A 17202-nucleotide genomic window follows, 5' to 3' on the forward strand; every position below is an offset into this window, starting at 1 on the left:
TCTATGAACAGTAAAGTTTGGTTGAAGGTGTGGTACTCTATACACTCACTCTATGAACAGTAAAGTTTGGTTGAAGGTGTGGTAATACAATCACTCTCACTCTATGAACAGTAAAGTTTGGTTGAAGGTGTGGTAATACAATCACTCTATGAACAGTAAAGTTTGGTTGAAGGTGTGGTAATACAATCACTCTATGAACAGTAAAGTTTGGTTGAAGGTGTGGTAATACAATCACTCTATGAACAGTAAAGTTTGGTTGAAGGTGTGGTAATACAATCACTCTATGAACAGTAAAGTTTGGTTGAAGGTGTGGTACTCTATACAGTAAAGTTTGGTTGAAGGTGTGGTAATACTCACTCTATGAACAGTAAAGTTTGGTTGAAGGTGTGGTAATACACTCACTCTATGAACAGTAAAGTTTGGTTGAAGGTGTGGTAATACACTCACTCTATGAACAGTAAAGTTTGGTTGAAGGTGTGGTAATACACTCACTCTATGAACAGTAAAGTTTGGTTGAAGGTGTGGTAATTGGTTGAAGGTGTGGTAATACTCACTCTATGAACAGTTAAGTTTGGTTGAAGGTGTGGTAATACAATCACTCTATGAACAGTAAAGTTTGGTTGAAGGTGTGGTAATACAATCACTCTATGAACAGTAAAGTTTGGTTGAAGGTGTGGTAATACACTCACTCTATGAACAGTAAAGTTTGGTTGAAGGTGTGGTAATACAATCACTCTATGAACAGTAAAGTTTGGTTGAAGGTGTGGTAATACAATCACTCTATGAACAGTAAAGTTTGGTTGAAGGTGTGGTAATACACTCACTCTATGAACAGTAAAGTTTGGTTGAAGGTGTGGTAATACAATCACTCTATGAACAGTAAAGTTTGGTTGAAGGTGTGGTAATACAATCACTCTATGAACAGTAAAGTTTGGTTGAAGGTGTGGTAATACAATCACTCTATGAACAGTAAAGTTTGGTTGAAGGTGTGGTAGGTGTGGTACAATCACTCTATGAACAGTAAAGTTTGGTTGAAGGTGTGGTCACTCTATACAGTAAAGTTTGGTTGAAGGTGTGGTCACTCTATGAACAGTAAAGTTTGGTTGAAGGTGTGGTAATACACTCACTCTATGAACAGTAAAGTTTGGTTGAAGGTGTGGTAATACAATCACTCTATGAACAGTAAAGTTTGGTTGAAGGTGTGGTAATACAATCACTCTATGAACAGTAAAGTTTGGTTGAAGGTGTGGTAATACAATCACTCTATGAACAGTAAAGTTTGGTTGAAGGTGTGGTACTACACTCACTATGAACAGTAAAGTTTGGTTGAAGGTGTGGTAATACAATCACTCTATGAACAGTAAAGTTTGGTTGAAGGTGTGGTAATACACTCACTCTATGAACAGTAAAGTTTGGTTGAAGGTGTGGTAATACACTCACTCTATGAACAGTAAAGTTTGGTTGAAGGTGTGGTAATACACTCACTCTATGAACAGTAAAGTTTGGTTGAAGGTGTGGTAATACACTCACTCTATGAACAGTAAAGTTTGGTTGGTTGAAGTAAAGTGTGGTAATACAATCACTCTATGAACAGTAAAGTTTGGTTGAAGGTGTGGTAATACAATCATTCTATGAACAGTAAAGTTTAGTTGAAGGTGTGGTAATCACTCTATGAACAGTAAAGTTTGGTTGAAGGTGTGGTAATACAATCACTCTATGAACAGTAAAGTTTGGTTGAAGGTGTGGTAATACAATCACTCTATGAACAGTAAAGTTTGGTTGAAGGTGTGGTAATACAATCACTCTATGAACAGTAAAGTTTGGTTGAAGGTGTGGTAATACAATCACTCTATGAACAGTAAAGTTTGGTTGAAGGTGTGGTAGTACAATCACTCTATGAACAGTAAAGTTTGGTTGAAGGTGTGGTAATACACTCACTCTATGAACAGTAAAGTTTGGTTGAAGGTGTGGTAATACAATCACTCTATGAACAGTAAAGTTTGGTTGAAGGTGTGGTAATACACTCACTCTATGAACAGTAAAGTTTGGTTGAAGGTGTGGTAATACAATCACTCTATGAACAGTTCGGTTTGGTTGAAGGTGTGGTAGTACAATCACTCTATGAACAGTAAAGTTTGGTTGAAGGTGTGGTAATACACTCACTCTATGAACAGTAAAGTTTGGTTGAAGGTGTGGTAATACAATCACTCTATGAACAGTAAAGTTTGGTTGAAGGTGTGGTAATACAATCACTCTATGAACAGTAAAGTTTGGTTGAAGGTGTGGTAATACAATCACTCTATGAACAGTAAAGTTTGGTTGAAGGTGTGGTAATACAATCACTCTATGAACAGTAAAGTTTGGTTGAAGGTGTGGTAATACAATCACTCTATGAACAGTAAAGTTTGGTTGAAGGTGTGGTAATACAATCACTCTATGAACAGTAAAGTTTGGTTGAAGGTGTGGTAATACAATCACTCTATGAACAGTAAAGTTTGGTTGAAGGTGTGGTAACAATCACTCTATGAACAGTAAAGTTTGGTTGAAGGTGTGGTAATACACTCACTCTATGAACAGTAAAGTTTGGTTGAAGGTGTGGTAATACACTCACTCTATGAACAGTAAAGTTTGGTTGAAGGTGTGGTAATACACTCACTCTATGAACAGTAAAGTTTGGTTGAAGGTGTGGTAATACACTCACTCTATGAACAGTAAAGTTTGGTTGAAGGTGTGGTAATACACTCACTCTATGAACAGTAAAGTTTGGTTGAAGGTGTGGTAATACACTCACTCTATGAACAGTAAAGTTTGGTTGAAGGTGTGGTAATACACTCACTCTATGAACAGTAAAGTTTGGTTGAAGGTGTGGTAATACACTCACTCTATGAACAGTAAAGTTTGGTTGAAGGTGTGGTAATACAATCACTCTATGAACAGTAAAGTTTGGTTGAAGGTGTGGTAATACAATCACTCTATGAACAGTAAAGTTTGGTTGAAGGTGTGGAAGGTGTGGTAATACAATCACTCTATGAACTATGAACAGTAAAGTTTGGTTGAAGGTGTGGTAATACAATCACTCTATGAACAGTAAAGTTTGGTTGAAGGTGTGGTAATACAATCACTCTATGAACAGTAAAGTTTGGTTGAAGGTGTGGTAATACAATCACTCTATGAACAGTAAAGTTTGGTTGAAGGTGTGGTAATACACTCACTCTATGAACAGTAAAGTTTGGTTGAAGGTGTGGTAATACACTCACTCTATGAACAGTAAAGTTTGGTTGAAGGTGTGGTAATACACTCACTCTATGAACAGTAAAGTTTGGTTGAAGGTGTGGTAATACACTCACTCTATGAACAGTAAAGTTTGGTTGAAGGTGTGGTAATACAATCACTCTATGAACAGTAAAGTTTGGTTGAAGGTGTGGTAATACAATCACTCTATGAACAGTAAAGTTTGGTTGAAGGTGTGGTAATACACTCACTCTATGAACAGTAAAGTTTGGTTGAAGGTGTGGTAATACACTCACTCTATGAACAGTAAAGTTTGGTTGAAGGTGTGGTAATACAATCACTCTATGAACAGTAAAGTTTGGTTGAAGGTGTGGTAATACAATCACTCTATGAACAGTAAAGTTTGGTTTGGTGGTGAACTCTATGAACAGTAAAGTTTGGTTGAAGGTGTGGTAATCACTCTATGAACAGTAAAGTTTGGTTGAAGGTGTGGTAATACAATCACTCTATGAACAGTAAAGTTTGGTTGAAGGTGTGGTAATACACTCACTCTATGAACAGTAAAGTTTGGTTGAAGGTGTGGTAATACAATCACTCTATGAACAGTAAAGTTTGGTTGAAGGTGTGGTAATACACTCACTCTATGAACAGTAAAGTTTGGTTGAAGGTGTGGTAATACACTCACTCTATGAACAGTAAAGTTTGGTTGAAGGTGTGGTAATACAATCACTCTATGAACAGTAAAGTTTGGTTGAAGGTGTGGTAATACACTCACTCTATGAACAGTAAAGTTTGGTTGAAGGTGTGGTAATACAATCACTCTATGAACAGTAAAGTTTGGTTGAAGGTGTGGTAATACAATCACTCTATGAACAGTAAAGTTTGGTTGAAGGTGTGGTAATACAATCACTCTATGAACAGTAAAGTTTGGTTGAAGGTGTGGTAATACAATCACTCTATGAACAGTAAAGTTTGGTTGAAGGTGTGGTAATACAATCACTCTATGAACAGTAAAGTTTGGTTGAAGGTGTGGTACTACAATCACTCTATGAACAGTAAAGTTTGGTTGAAGGTGTGGTAATACACTCACTCTATGAACAGTAAAGTTTGGTTGAAGGTGTGGTAATACAATCACTCTATGAACAGTAAAGTTTGGTTGAAGGTGTGGTAATACACTCACTCTATGAACAGTAAAGTTTGGTTGAAGGTGTGGTAATACAATCACTCTATGAACAGTAAAGTTTGGTTGAAGGTGTGGTCACTCTATACACTCACTCTATGAACAGTAAAGTTTGGTTGAAGGTGTGGTAATATCACTCAACTCACTCTATGAACAGTAAAGTTTGGTTGAAGGTGTGGTAATACAATCACTCTATGAACAGTAAAGTTTGGTTGAAGGTGTGGTAATACAGTAAAGTTTGGTTGAAGGTGTGGTAATAATTCTATGAACAGTAAAGTTTGGTTGAAGGTGTGGTAATACACTCACTCTATGAACAGTAAAGTTTGGTTGAAGGTGTGGTAATACACTCACTCTATGAACAGTAAAGTTTGGTTGAAGGTGTGGTGAAATACACTCACTCTATGAACAGTAAAGTTTGGTTGAAGGTGTGGTAATACACTCACTCTATCTATGAACAGTAAAGTTTGGTTGAAGGTGTGGTAATACACTCACTCTATGAACAGTAAAGTTTGGTTGAAGGTGTGGTAATACACTCACTCTATGAACAGTAAAGTTTGGTTGAAGGTGTGGTAATACAATCACTCTATGAACAGTAAAGTTTGGTTGAAGGTGTGGTAATACAATCACTCTATGAACAGTGAAGTTTGGTTGAAGGTGTGGTAATACAATCACTCTATGAACAGTAAAGTTTGGTTGAAGGTGTGGTAAAGTTTGGTTGAAGGTGTGGTAATACAATCACTCTATGAACAGTAAAGTTTGGTTGAAGGTGTGGTAATACACTCACTCTATGAACAGTAAAGTTTGGTTGAAGGTGTGGTAATACATCATACACTCACTCTATGAACAGTAAAGTTTGGTTGAAGGTGTGGTAATACACTCACTCTATGAACAGTAAAGTTTGGTTGAAGGTGTGGTAATACACTCACTCTATGAACAGTAAAGTTTGGTTGAAGGTGTGGTAATACACTCACTCTATGAACAGTAAAGTTTGGTTGAAGGTGTGGTAATACAATCACTCTATGAACAGTAAAGTTTGGTTGAAGGTGTGGTAATACAATCACTCTATGAACAGTAAAGTTTGGTTGAAGGTGTGGTAATCACTCTATGAACAGTAAAGTTTGGTTGAAGGTGTGGTAATACAATCACTCTATGAACAGTAAAGTTTGGTTGAAGGTGTGGTAATACACTCACTCTATGAACAGTAAAGTTTGGTTGAAGGTGTGGTAATACACTCACTCTATGAACAGTAAAGTTTGGTTGAAGGTGTGGTAATACACTCACTCTATGAACAGTAAAGTTTGGTTGAAGGTGTGGTAATACACTCACTCTATGAACAGTAAAGTTTGGTTGAAGGTGTGGTAATACACTCACTCTATGAACAGTAAAGTTTGGTTGAAGGTGTGGTAATACAATCACTCTATGAACAGTAAAGTTTGGTTGAAGGTGTGGTAATACAATCACTCTATGAACAGTAAAGTTTGGTTGAAGGTGTGGTAATACAATCACTCTATGAACAGTAAAGTTTGGTTGAAGGTGTGGTAATACACTCACTCTATGAACAGTAAAGTTTGGTTGAAGGTGTGGTAATACAATCACTCTATGAACAGTAAAGTTTGGTTGAAGGTGTGGTCACTCTATGAACAGTAAAGTTTGGTTGAAGGTGTGGTAATACATCACTCTATGAACAGTAAAGTTTGGTTGAAGGTGTGGTAATACAATCACTCTATGAACAGTAAAGTTTGGTTGAAGGTGTGGTAATACAATCACTCTATGAACAGTAAAGTTTGGTTGAAGGTGTGGTAATACAATCACTCAACAGTAAAGGTGTTATAGTTTCAGAGACACCAGAGCCAAGCGTATTTTCATGCGAAACGAAAGAGGTGAGATATAGGATGTTATACAGAACTGTATGTATGTGTGTGTGTGTGTGTGTGTGTGTGTATTTCTCCCGATGTATTATTCTGATGTCCTCCGCTAGTACAGCGGTAAGTCTACGGATTTACAACGCTAAAATCAGGGGTTCGATTCCCCTCTATGGACTTAGCAGATAGCCCGAGGTGGCTTTGCTAAATGAAAAAAAACAACTTATGCTGATGTTTTGTGTCTCACCGGAACACTTGCCGTCGTATAATAATATATCCCTTTAAGGGCCCAGCATGGCCAAGTGTGTTAAGGCGTGCAACTCGTAATCTGAAAGTCGCGGGTTCGCATCCCCGTCGCGTCAAACATGCTCGCCCTATCAGTCGTGGGGCGTTATAAAGTGACGGTCAATCCCACTATTCGTTGGTAAAAGAGTAGCCCAAGAGTTGGCGGTGGGTGGTGATGACTAGCTGCCTTCCCTCTAGTCTTTCATTACTAAATTAGGGGCGACAAGCACAGATAGACCTCGAGCAGCTTTGTGCGAAATTGAAAACAAAACAAAATCCCTTTAAGTGTGATTAAACGTATGGGGGCAGCCAAATCACAATTATTAAATTGTGGACTGACTACATTTTCACAATGGGCATGGATGACGCTGGCATATGTAACTAGATATGAGAGATACCATCTTTGTAAGCATTCGTTTCTTGTTTAAAAATTCACGCGGAGCTACAAAGGGTGAAGGCAAATGGTCATCACCCACCACCAACTCTTGTCTGTTAGAATAGTTAGATTTGACCGTATCTATCATAGCGCACCAAAAGTCCCGAAGTATGGAGCGCGTGTTTGTGGCAACGGGTTTTAACCATGAACCCGCGGAATCATAGACCAGATACACTTGAGGCCACGCCAGATTTGTTTCTTCGCTGGCAACATTAACATCACTTCTGTATTTATACAACTCTACATAAATGTTTGTAGTTGTATTTAATGTAAAACTACTCTATAGCCTGTATGCACGCTGTCCATCGTGAGAATCGAACCCAGTATTTGAATGTAGTAATTCCGTAAGCTTATCGGGGAGCGAAGTACTTTTGATAAGATATTAATTACAGTCTAATTTTATTGTTCAGTTAGTAAAGTAAAACACAGCGGTATGTCTGTGCATTTACAACGTTAGGAATCGAGTTTAGATGCCCGTGGTGAGTGGACAGAGCACAGACAGCCTTTGTATGGCTTTGTGCTAAACTTCAAACAGACAATTATTAATGTTAAAAGACTAAAGAAATTCATTAGAAGAACAGTATATAAAACACCAACAGAGTGGTGGACAGTGATGTCGAGAAAACCCACTTGTAGAGAAATATGTATGTAAAAACAGCTCGTTTGGGTTGAGAAAATATTTTACATAGAAGAGCGAACAACGTTTCGACCTTCTTCGGTCATCGTCAGGTTCACAAAGAAAGAAGGAGGTAACTGACCGGAAGCTGACCACATGTTTGGAAGGGGTTGTGTAACTGAGTGTCGGAATGTAGAGGGCGGGCTTAGATGTTTGAATATATAATTTTATATTATTTATTTTTATTATTATTATTTATTATATTATTTTTAATATAGGTATAAAGGTATTCCTTTGTATTGGTTTATTTTGGGCTTAAGTTGTTATATAAGTAAGGCTTCTTTAATTTTGCGTTTGTTTATGTTTGTTTCTTTATTTAGTATTTGAGTGTTTTCTATGGTTATGTTGTGTTTATTTGACTTACAGTGTTCGAAAACGTGTGAAGGTGACTTTTTATGTTCTTTGAATCTGGTTTCCATTTTTCTACTTGTTTCTCCAATATAGAAGTCGTGGCAGTTATCACATTGTATTTTATAAATCATGTTGGTGTGGTGTTTGTCAGTGTAGTTTTTACATAGTATAGACCTCAGTTTTGTGCCTGGTTTTGAATAAATTTGGTATTAACTGGAATGTCATATTTTGTTACTGGTTTTGCCGAAGAAGGTCGAAACATTGTTCGCTCTTCTACGTAAAATATTTTCTCAACCCAAACGAGCCGTTTTGCATATATAGAGTGGTGGACATATATATCAAAGACAGCAGCTACAACTATATACATGATTAGACAACAATAAATCCTGTCAGCGACACCTTTGGCCGTGAGCTGGACATTCGTGTATAAATCGACTTTTGGGAGCTTTAATTGACCTAAACCTAAAAAAGCGACCTCTATTATTCTTTTTAATTTTAAACTGACATTTGTGACTTGATCTTTTTTATTAAGACGTAAAGCGAATTTCTTGGGGTTTTAATTCATTTGGACATAAAGCGACCTGTGTATTCTTAACTTTCTATGGGCGACCTTTCGAATTTTAATTTTCACCTATTGTGACGTAAAGCGATTTCATCTGACTTTTAACTTTTTTTCTATAGGAATGCCACGAAAAGTAGCCATGTTTTACAATAGATATGTTGTAATTTATCGAGGGTTTCCTCAGATTTGTTCGATTTGTGAAACTGCACGCGCAGCTCGCGTGGCCGTCCGAAAATGACACGTGCACCGAGGTAAACATCCGCCGCGTTGCCCGGAGCGTCGTGAGGTTTTGTGTCAACTATATAAAAACCACACAGGAGAAGCTGTATATGGATTGAAACTTGCGTATTTCAACCGTTCATGTCTTAATAGTTCACTGGCATTGAAACAAACGAAACGAACGTACTAAATAATTTGCTTGGTCTTACATATGTCTTCAAAACCTTGAACTGGTTTATCTTTTTTTTTGGAAGGGGAGTTATCCATTGAAGGTGGTGAAGCGGAGCGAGTTAATGGCCAGTGGAAGAAAGACTATCCGCATACTTTGGAGGGATGCTCTGACAAATGATCTTAAGCCTAGCTGGGAGGAAAATCAGATGTTTTAGGTGTCATATTTAGGCTTAGCATTTTGATCTTGCACAGATGGCGCTGTACAGTTCGATAGATAATAAAGTGTACAAATAAACAAAGGCATTTCACCCTCAGTACAAGCAAGTACAATACACCATAGGGATGGAAAACTCCAATATTCTAATAAACTTTATAAAATATAAAGAACAAAAAAATATAACAACTTGTTAGTAATCCTTACCCTAAAACCTGGCTTGTAAATGAGTTAAATACAGTTGGTAACAATTAGAATTCGTTAAATTAATCTATGTTTGCACCATAACAGATGTGACCACGAAATTCGAGGATATGCACAGTGTCTAGAGGTCTACAGTATATGCCAGTCTGATAAGTTCTGGTGTTAACGAAAGGCCTCGTCGGCATCTGCTGTGGCAAATTTAATTCAGAGTTACAGGGTCTCTAATACCACATGAGCCCACACAAAAATGCTACTAATATTGCAAATCGTAGACTAGTGGGCTGTTACTGTCCATTCAAGAAGACGGTAAACTGTCCAATCAGAATAACGGTAGACTGTTGAGTTCTTCCAGTCAAGGCAATGTTTAAAGTTTCAGTTCTCTCAAGTGACAAATTGTTATCATTCAAAGTGACTGAAGAAAGTCATGAAATCTAAAGGCAAAGAAAATAGAACCGTCATTATATATTTAATTATAAACAAATACGTATTTACCCTTTATTAGAATATAACCGTCATTATTGATTTAATTATAAACAAATACGTATTTAACCCTTATTGGAATATAACCGTCGTTATTGATTTAATTATAAACAAATACGTATTTAACCCTTATTAGAATATAACCGTCGTTATTGATTTAATTATAAACAAATACGTATTTAACCCTTATTAGAATAGAACCGTCATTATTGATTTAATTATAAACAAATACGTATTTAACTCTTATTAGAATAGAACCGTCATTATTGATTTAATTATAAACAAATACGTATTTAACCCTTATTAGAATAGACCCGTCATTATTGATTTAATTGTAAACAAATACGTATTTAACCCTTATTAGAATAGAACCGTCATTATTGATTTAATTGTAAACAAATACGTATTTAACCCTTATTTACTTTTATAAAATATGAAAAATGATATTTTATCCAGTTGTTTTCAAAATTTACAAACCAAGATACTAAGTTTGCAAATAATAGTTTTACTTAAGTGGTTAGTACACTTCTCTCAGTATAAGTGGTGAGTACACTTCTCTCAGTATAAGTGGTTAGTACACTTCTCTCAATATAAGTGGTTAGTACACTTCTCTCAATATAAGTGGTTAGTACACTTCTCTCAGTATAAGTTGTTAGTACACTTTTCTCAGTGTGAGTGGTTAGTACACTTCTCTCAGTATAAGTTGTTAGTACACTTTTCTCAGTGTGAGTGGTTAGTACACTTCTATCAGTGTAAGTGGTTAGTACACTTCTCTCAGTATAAGTGGTTGGTACACTTCTCTCAGTGTAAGTGGTTAGTACACTTCTCTCAGTGTAAGTGGTTAGTACACTCTCTCTCAGTATAAGTTGTTAGTACACTTTTTCTCAGTGTAAGTGGTTGGTACACTTCTCTCAGTGTAAGTGGTTAGTACACTTCTCTCAGTATAAGTGGTTTTACAGTGTAAGTGGTTTTACACTTCTCTCAGTGTAAGTGGTTAGTACATTCTCCCAGTATAAGTGGTTAGTACATTTCTCTCAGTATAAGTGGTTAGTACACTTCTCTCAGTATAAGTGGTTAGTACACTTCTCTCAGTATAAGTGGTTAGTGCATTTCTCTCAGTATAAGTGGTTAGTACACTTCTCTCAGTGTAAGTGGTTAGTACACTTCTCTCAGTATAAGTGGTTAGTACACTTCTCTCAGTGTAAGTGCTTAGTACACTTTTCTCAGTATAAGTGGTTAGTACACTTCTCTCAGTATAAGTGGTTAGTACACTTCTCTCAGTATAAGTGGTTAGTACACTTCTCTCAGTATAAGTGGTTAGTACACTTCTCTCAGTATAAGTGGTTAGTACACTTCTCTCAGTGTTTTCAAAGCTGCAACTTCTCGAGCCCCTCGGTGGAACAGCGGTTGTCTGTAAATTTACAACGTTAGAAACCGAGTTTCGATACTCGTGGTTGGCAGACCACATTTAACCCATTAGGTAGATTTATGCTGAACTATAAACAAACATAAATCGCTTTCTGAAATATGGTTAAAAGTTCCCTACGTTTTTTGCTAATATATATCAGTACGCCTTTTGGGCTCCACTGATAACGTTGTAAGTATATTCTAACACTCTCGAACTCATGTAAATAGAAAATGGGTTTCGTTATAGCCGTCGTCTGCATATGTTCATTAGCAGACTTCGCAAACAGCGCAGTTTCCCGTAGTATTTGTTAGATGCACCATTTTTGTAGCTCAGCTGCTGCTTATGGATTATGCTGACGAAGTCTGGTCGACTCAAGAATTTCTTCCCCGATGTTCGTGTAACGTTACCGTCCAACTCACCTAAAGTAACTGTATAGTGCTCTGAAACGTTACATAAATCAGTGGTATATTTTAATAAGCCCGAGGGTGTATGGCAGTTATAATAAAAATTTGACAAGAAGTCACGATTCGAAGTCCAAATAATTTAGTTTATCTAAAGAGTCAGGGTATATATTCACGAGGATATATTTCTTCTAGTCGTCTTGAAGGTACTTTGCCAGCTGATTAGTCCAAAGGTTGGATTAACCGGCCACTTTCCATTGTCTCTGTCATCTAAGTAAAGAGTCCTTGATATGCATATTTTTCCCTAGATTGACTAGACTCTCTAAACGGCGGAGTGCTTTTCGGGTATCCGCCCTTTAGTTTAAGTCGGCTACATCAGATTTAGGGATTTTACGACAGTAGAAACATTTCTAGCGGTTAGTGGTCTGATTTCTTCGCCTCCAGGTTTCTGTTAGTAGCAGCTGACCCCGCCACTTCAGGGGTCATCGTCAACTTCCTTCTGGTTCTAACGGCCATACACTTGTTGGCCTATCATCTAAGTTGTATCTTACGCAAGGGAGCAGACGGAACTCGTCTCCAAAAAAGCAAAGAATAAAAACACATCCGACACCCCGACCACATGGAACCCAGCGTCTGGTAACCTGACCCGGGACGACCATCCCATCTTACGTCCTCCTCCACCACCACCACTCAGGAATGACGTTGACAACGGCTCGAGATTTAAGAAAAGTGCTACCTTCGTGAATCTAGACAATTCTCTTCTTGACAGCAATAAGCACACGTCTAACAACTGACCACAGTCAAACCACTGGTCATGCCGAGAGCTTTTCTTATTCGTCGGCATACTCTACAAAACACAGGGTACAGTGATGAGAGCTATTTAAACAGAGGTAAGTTTGTTTCACATAAATTAAAGAAACTTAACTGTACCGTTAATTTTGACGTTTGTATTATGTTTCACATCCAGTCTCGCGCCACCAGCCGTTTATCTTCTGCACATGAAGACAGACTAATAAATTGGTACACGTGCCTCTCGCGACGACGGTAAGTTCAATAATACTTTAAACGTCACTTTAATGACAGTAATAATGCAGGAACTGTGGTATAGAGCTAAGCCTTATTTTTATTTTTATATTATTGTCTTCCAAAGATCACCAAGTTATTACCGTCAAGGTTCACAGATAAAACAGGACTCTTTAGACTGTCACGATTATTTTATTTCAACTGTACGTTAATTTAATGAGAGGGCTCCTTAAATCGGTGACCACTTAAACTTGTGATGAAACATGAAAACGAGCGAGGACTTGCCGACACCGAATGTTTTGGACACTGAGTTCTTGACAAAATATGAGACAAATTAGAACGCATCAATACTAAACTGATCCTAACGGTTTCAGCACGTGGTCTTATGTCGAAAACGAGGATTTATACCCCATTTGTTATTAACTTCTTGACAATCCATGGACTACCGGGCACAAAAATAAGGTTAGTGACAGCTGAGTAAAGATAAGAGAACAACAGTTCGAACGTGTCGCGTGCTACAAGGTAAGTAATTATTCTTACGACACAGTACCCTTCTATATTAATAGTAGCGAATCAAAATGCCTGTCTTCTGGTCTTTCACCCCATACCCTTAACGTTGAGTTTATTTTATTTTTAAATAAACCACTGAGCCGCTAGGTGGCGAAATGAAAGTAGTTTGATAAGTTGGAAAAGGCATTATTAGCAAACACTAGGGGCTGGTCCTTCATTACAAGTAGAGGACCACTTATCTTTAAAGCTTTCTAAGAGGACTGGTATAGTGGGTTAGTCAGTAGCACTCCCCACCGCTACACGTTTTTACATTACCCACGTAATGGAAGAACTAAAACAATGGATAAGATCCCTATTCAATCAACTTTAAAAGTCATTAAAAGAGAACTCAGGCCACTATTGTTATAACTAACTGGATGTTAAGGTAGAAATAAAGCTAACACTAATTCAGTAGTTTAAAATATTATTACATTCGTCTTTGTATAATGCTCAGTAATCACTTACAGCAAACTGGAGTCAAGATTCATCTGAATTGAAGAGTTGAACTTCCTCTCTGGATATAGCTCTCAGTTGTATTCTCTTTCTGGATGTACTACTAAGTTGTATTCTCTTTCTCTACGTACTACTAAGCTGTATTATCTCTCTGGATATAACAGTAAGTTGTATTCTCTCTCTGGATATAACAGTAAGTTGTATTCTCTTTCTGGATATAACAATAAGTTGTATTCTCTCTCTGGATATAACACTAAGTTGTATTCTCTCTCTGGATATAACTCCATCATTGGATTACAAGACTGAGGTTATTACAAAACTCTACTTGAAGTATTCAATAAATAAAACTCTCATGTAATCGTGAGCTTTGATCTGTCAGTGTACCAACCTCATACGTTCTCAGAACGTGTAATATCTAATATCATGAAATCTAACTTAAATGTATTTATTTCCAGTTTGTTTCCACATCTCGACCGTGTCAACCCTCCACCAGTATTGTACTTTTTACAGTCCTATGGATACTGCGCTATTTGGTATTATGTGACAATTTACTTCGTTACTTAATAGTATGGGTAATATATCGTTTTTTTAACCAACAGATTGCAGTCCAGAGAGAAAGGTTAGCACGGCTGAGGGCAACTTGTGCTACACGAACCAAACACTTGAAGACGTCCCCATGAAGCCGGCTAGCCCGCGGTCTCCGGCCAGCCTGACCCGCATCCCGGAGTGTTATATTCCTCTTGTCTCCCGTTTTGCCCACGAACAGCAGGAACCGATAAGTCTAATAGTCGACCGGACCTCGCCTACAGAGAGTTACAGCTATCCGACGAGGCAGGTGGAAACGGCACCCGTTCTCACAGTTGTACGACCAAGCTCCATTAACCGTGACGACTATGAGTGTGCCAAAAGATACACCACAAGCAGCGACCTCGTGCGACACCGAAGCTCGTCTGACAAGAAAGCACGCAAGTGTCCGCATTGCCAGAAGTTATACGTGTCCATGCCAGCCTATAGCATGCACGTGCGCACCCACAGCCAGAGGTGTCAGTGTCCGTACTGTGGCAAGTGTTTCTCCCGACCCTGGCTTCTCCAGGGTCACGTCCGCACACATACGGGTGAGAAACCTTTCAAATGCCCGTATGCGGCAAGGCCTTTGCCGACAAGTCCAACCTGAGAGCCCACATTCAAACTCACTCCAACACCAAACCGTACGAGTGTCAGCGCTGCGGGAAAGCCTTCGCCCTGAAAAGCTACCTGTACAAGCACGTAGATTCCTCGTGCATGAGAGTGAATCGACAACATCGACGACCAAACCGGCGGACACAACAACAAGGCACAGCTGGCACCCATGTTACCATTAAAAATCTGCACCCAGCACTTTACGGTGACCTTTACCCGCTGATGATGAAATCCCTGTAATCCAAGTTCACCTTCCACTGGAACTGTTCACCTATTTGTGTTGCAACGAATGTTTTATATAATTAGATGGGCCTATTTGTTTAAAGCAATTGTTCAATACGTTTCAGAAACTAATTTTCTTAGATATTTTAACAAACAAGGCTTTGTCCAAGCCACAGGAAATCGACATGATAAGATATCTTCTAATTTAATCACTGGCGTAACGAGTCACACACACATATATATTCAGGTATAATTATTTAATATATAATTACATTTATATATGTTGTATATACATCTAACGACTGAAGTTAATATATCACATTTTTTTGTGATTGTCTGTAATAATATGTATTTAATATTAAACTTAAAGAAACCAGGCAAACAACGTGGCTCATAACAACTTGGTTATCGTAGGATTTTGTAGAGGGCGTTGCGATAACATAAAATAAATAATATTATTTGTCACTTTTCTTTATAGAAAATTGAGTTGATGATAAAATTTTTGTCTTTTAAACTTCTTTTATAGTCATTACTTTATTTTAAGTTAACACTGAGTGAACAGATAGTTCGAACCTTGCAATTTAAATTCATAAATCATCCATCTATTGGTGAAAAAGTTAACAATTAAATTCGTAATAACTCAACAGATAGTTTATACCTCAATAATAAAAATCCTGAAAAGGCCTAGCTGGGAGTGAACAAATTCTTAAAATATTCAACCAGTTGAAAAACGTAAAATTAAAAATTCTTAAGAAGCTTTGTTTGTTTGTTTTAGACACAAAGGGCTATTTGTGCTTTGCTCGCCACGGGTATTGAAACCTGGTTTTAGCAAGTCCGCAGACATACCACTGTGCTGGCCCTTAAAAGGCCTAGCGGATAGTGAAATAAAATAATTAAAATACTCAAAGTGCAGTAAATTGAACAGCTAATAAAGGGTCAAGTCAGTAGCGAAAAATATTTAATAGTCTCAACCAGCAGTGAAACACGTGACAGTAAAAATCATGTCAAAAGTGAACTAATTTAAAACTCTGACCACCCAAGAAAAACCATCTGCACTCTTCATAAAATGGTTTTAAAATAAATATGTTATACGTCAAACTACTGTAGATATATAAATATTTTGATATATATGTGTATATACTACTGTCCATACAGCGTCTCGGACAATGACCTTCTTCAGGTATCACTAACTGAACAGTGAATCCGTATTGACCACGTAGTCACATCTAGGATTGAAAAAAAACCAAAACATCGCTTACACCTGTAACTATCACAGAGCTCTCTTTCTCACTAAAAATGTTTAACCTAAAAATAACTAGCTAGCAATAACGATATTATTCTATACAATTTACATATATATTCGACTTATTTGTGGACAATTTTCCATAAACCACTTTACATTTTTCTTGTTTTGCAAAGAGAGAAGAACACTGACACGAATACGTTAAGATTTCATGTTGTCTTCACGCTCGTGTCTCACGTTGTTTCTGTAATAACACGGGGATATCCGCCACTAATCTGAAAATGTTTAACTGGTTTGAAGAAAACTAGTCAACAACACCACATATTAAATTACTCTCATGGAATCGTGGGATTTAACAGTCACCATTGTAACGCACCGACGACCTAAAATGGTGGAGCGCAAAATTGCAGCAACGGGACGCAAACTGGGAATGTTCGGATGCCAAGCCGGTACGGTAGCCACTACACAGCGTTCACACAGAGAGTCTTTATCAAACTGATTCATTTGTTTCTTGTTAAGCGCAAAGCTACTTAATGGGCTACTTCTTCTGCGCCTATCATGTGTTGCAGAACCAAAATTTTATCATCGAAAAGCCCAGAGAGATAGAAGCTGCTTATGGAAGTGAAATATATTACTTACTCATCTTTGATATAAATTAATTCTAAACTCGCTTACTTTCATACTTTGTCACACCAAGCGTGCGCGCCCTTTCAGCCATGGGGCGTTACAATGTAATGATTAATCATGTTATTTGTTGTTAAAGAGTAGCCCAAAGTTGGCGGTGGGTGGTGATGACTAGCTGTCTTCCCTCTAGTCTTACACTGCTAAATTATGGACACCTAGCGCAGATAGC

The 17202-nt window shown here is 37.6% G+C and overlaps 1 pseudogene across 1 annotated transcript; it reads left to right on the top strand.

The window, feature by feature from the left end:
* Positions 1 to 11604: 11604 nt before the first annotated feature.
* LOC143243711 (uncharacterized) lies at positions 11605 to 15564 on the top strand (annotated as a pseudogene). The gene is made up of 2 exons (XR_013024718.1): positions 11605 to 12570; positions 14305 to 15564. The product of XR_013024718.1 is annotated as an uncharacterized LOC143243711 (transcript).
* The last annotated feature ends 1638 nt before the right edge of the window (positions 15565 to 17202 follow it).

The sequence above is a fragment of the Tachypleus tridentatus genome, unplaced genomic scaffold (assembly GCF_004210375.1).
Source record: "Tachypleus tridentatus isolate NWPU-2018 unplaced genomic scaffold, ASM421037v1 tig00015479_pilon, whole genome shotgun sequence".
Classification (NCBI taxonomy): Eukaryota; Metazoa; Arthropoda; class Merostomata; order Xiphosura; family Limulidae; genus Tachypleus; species Tachypleus tridentatus.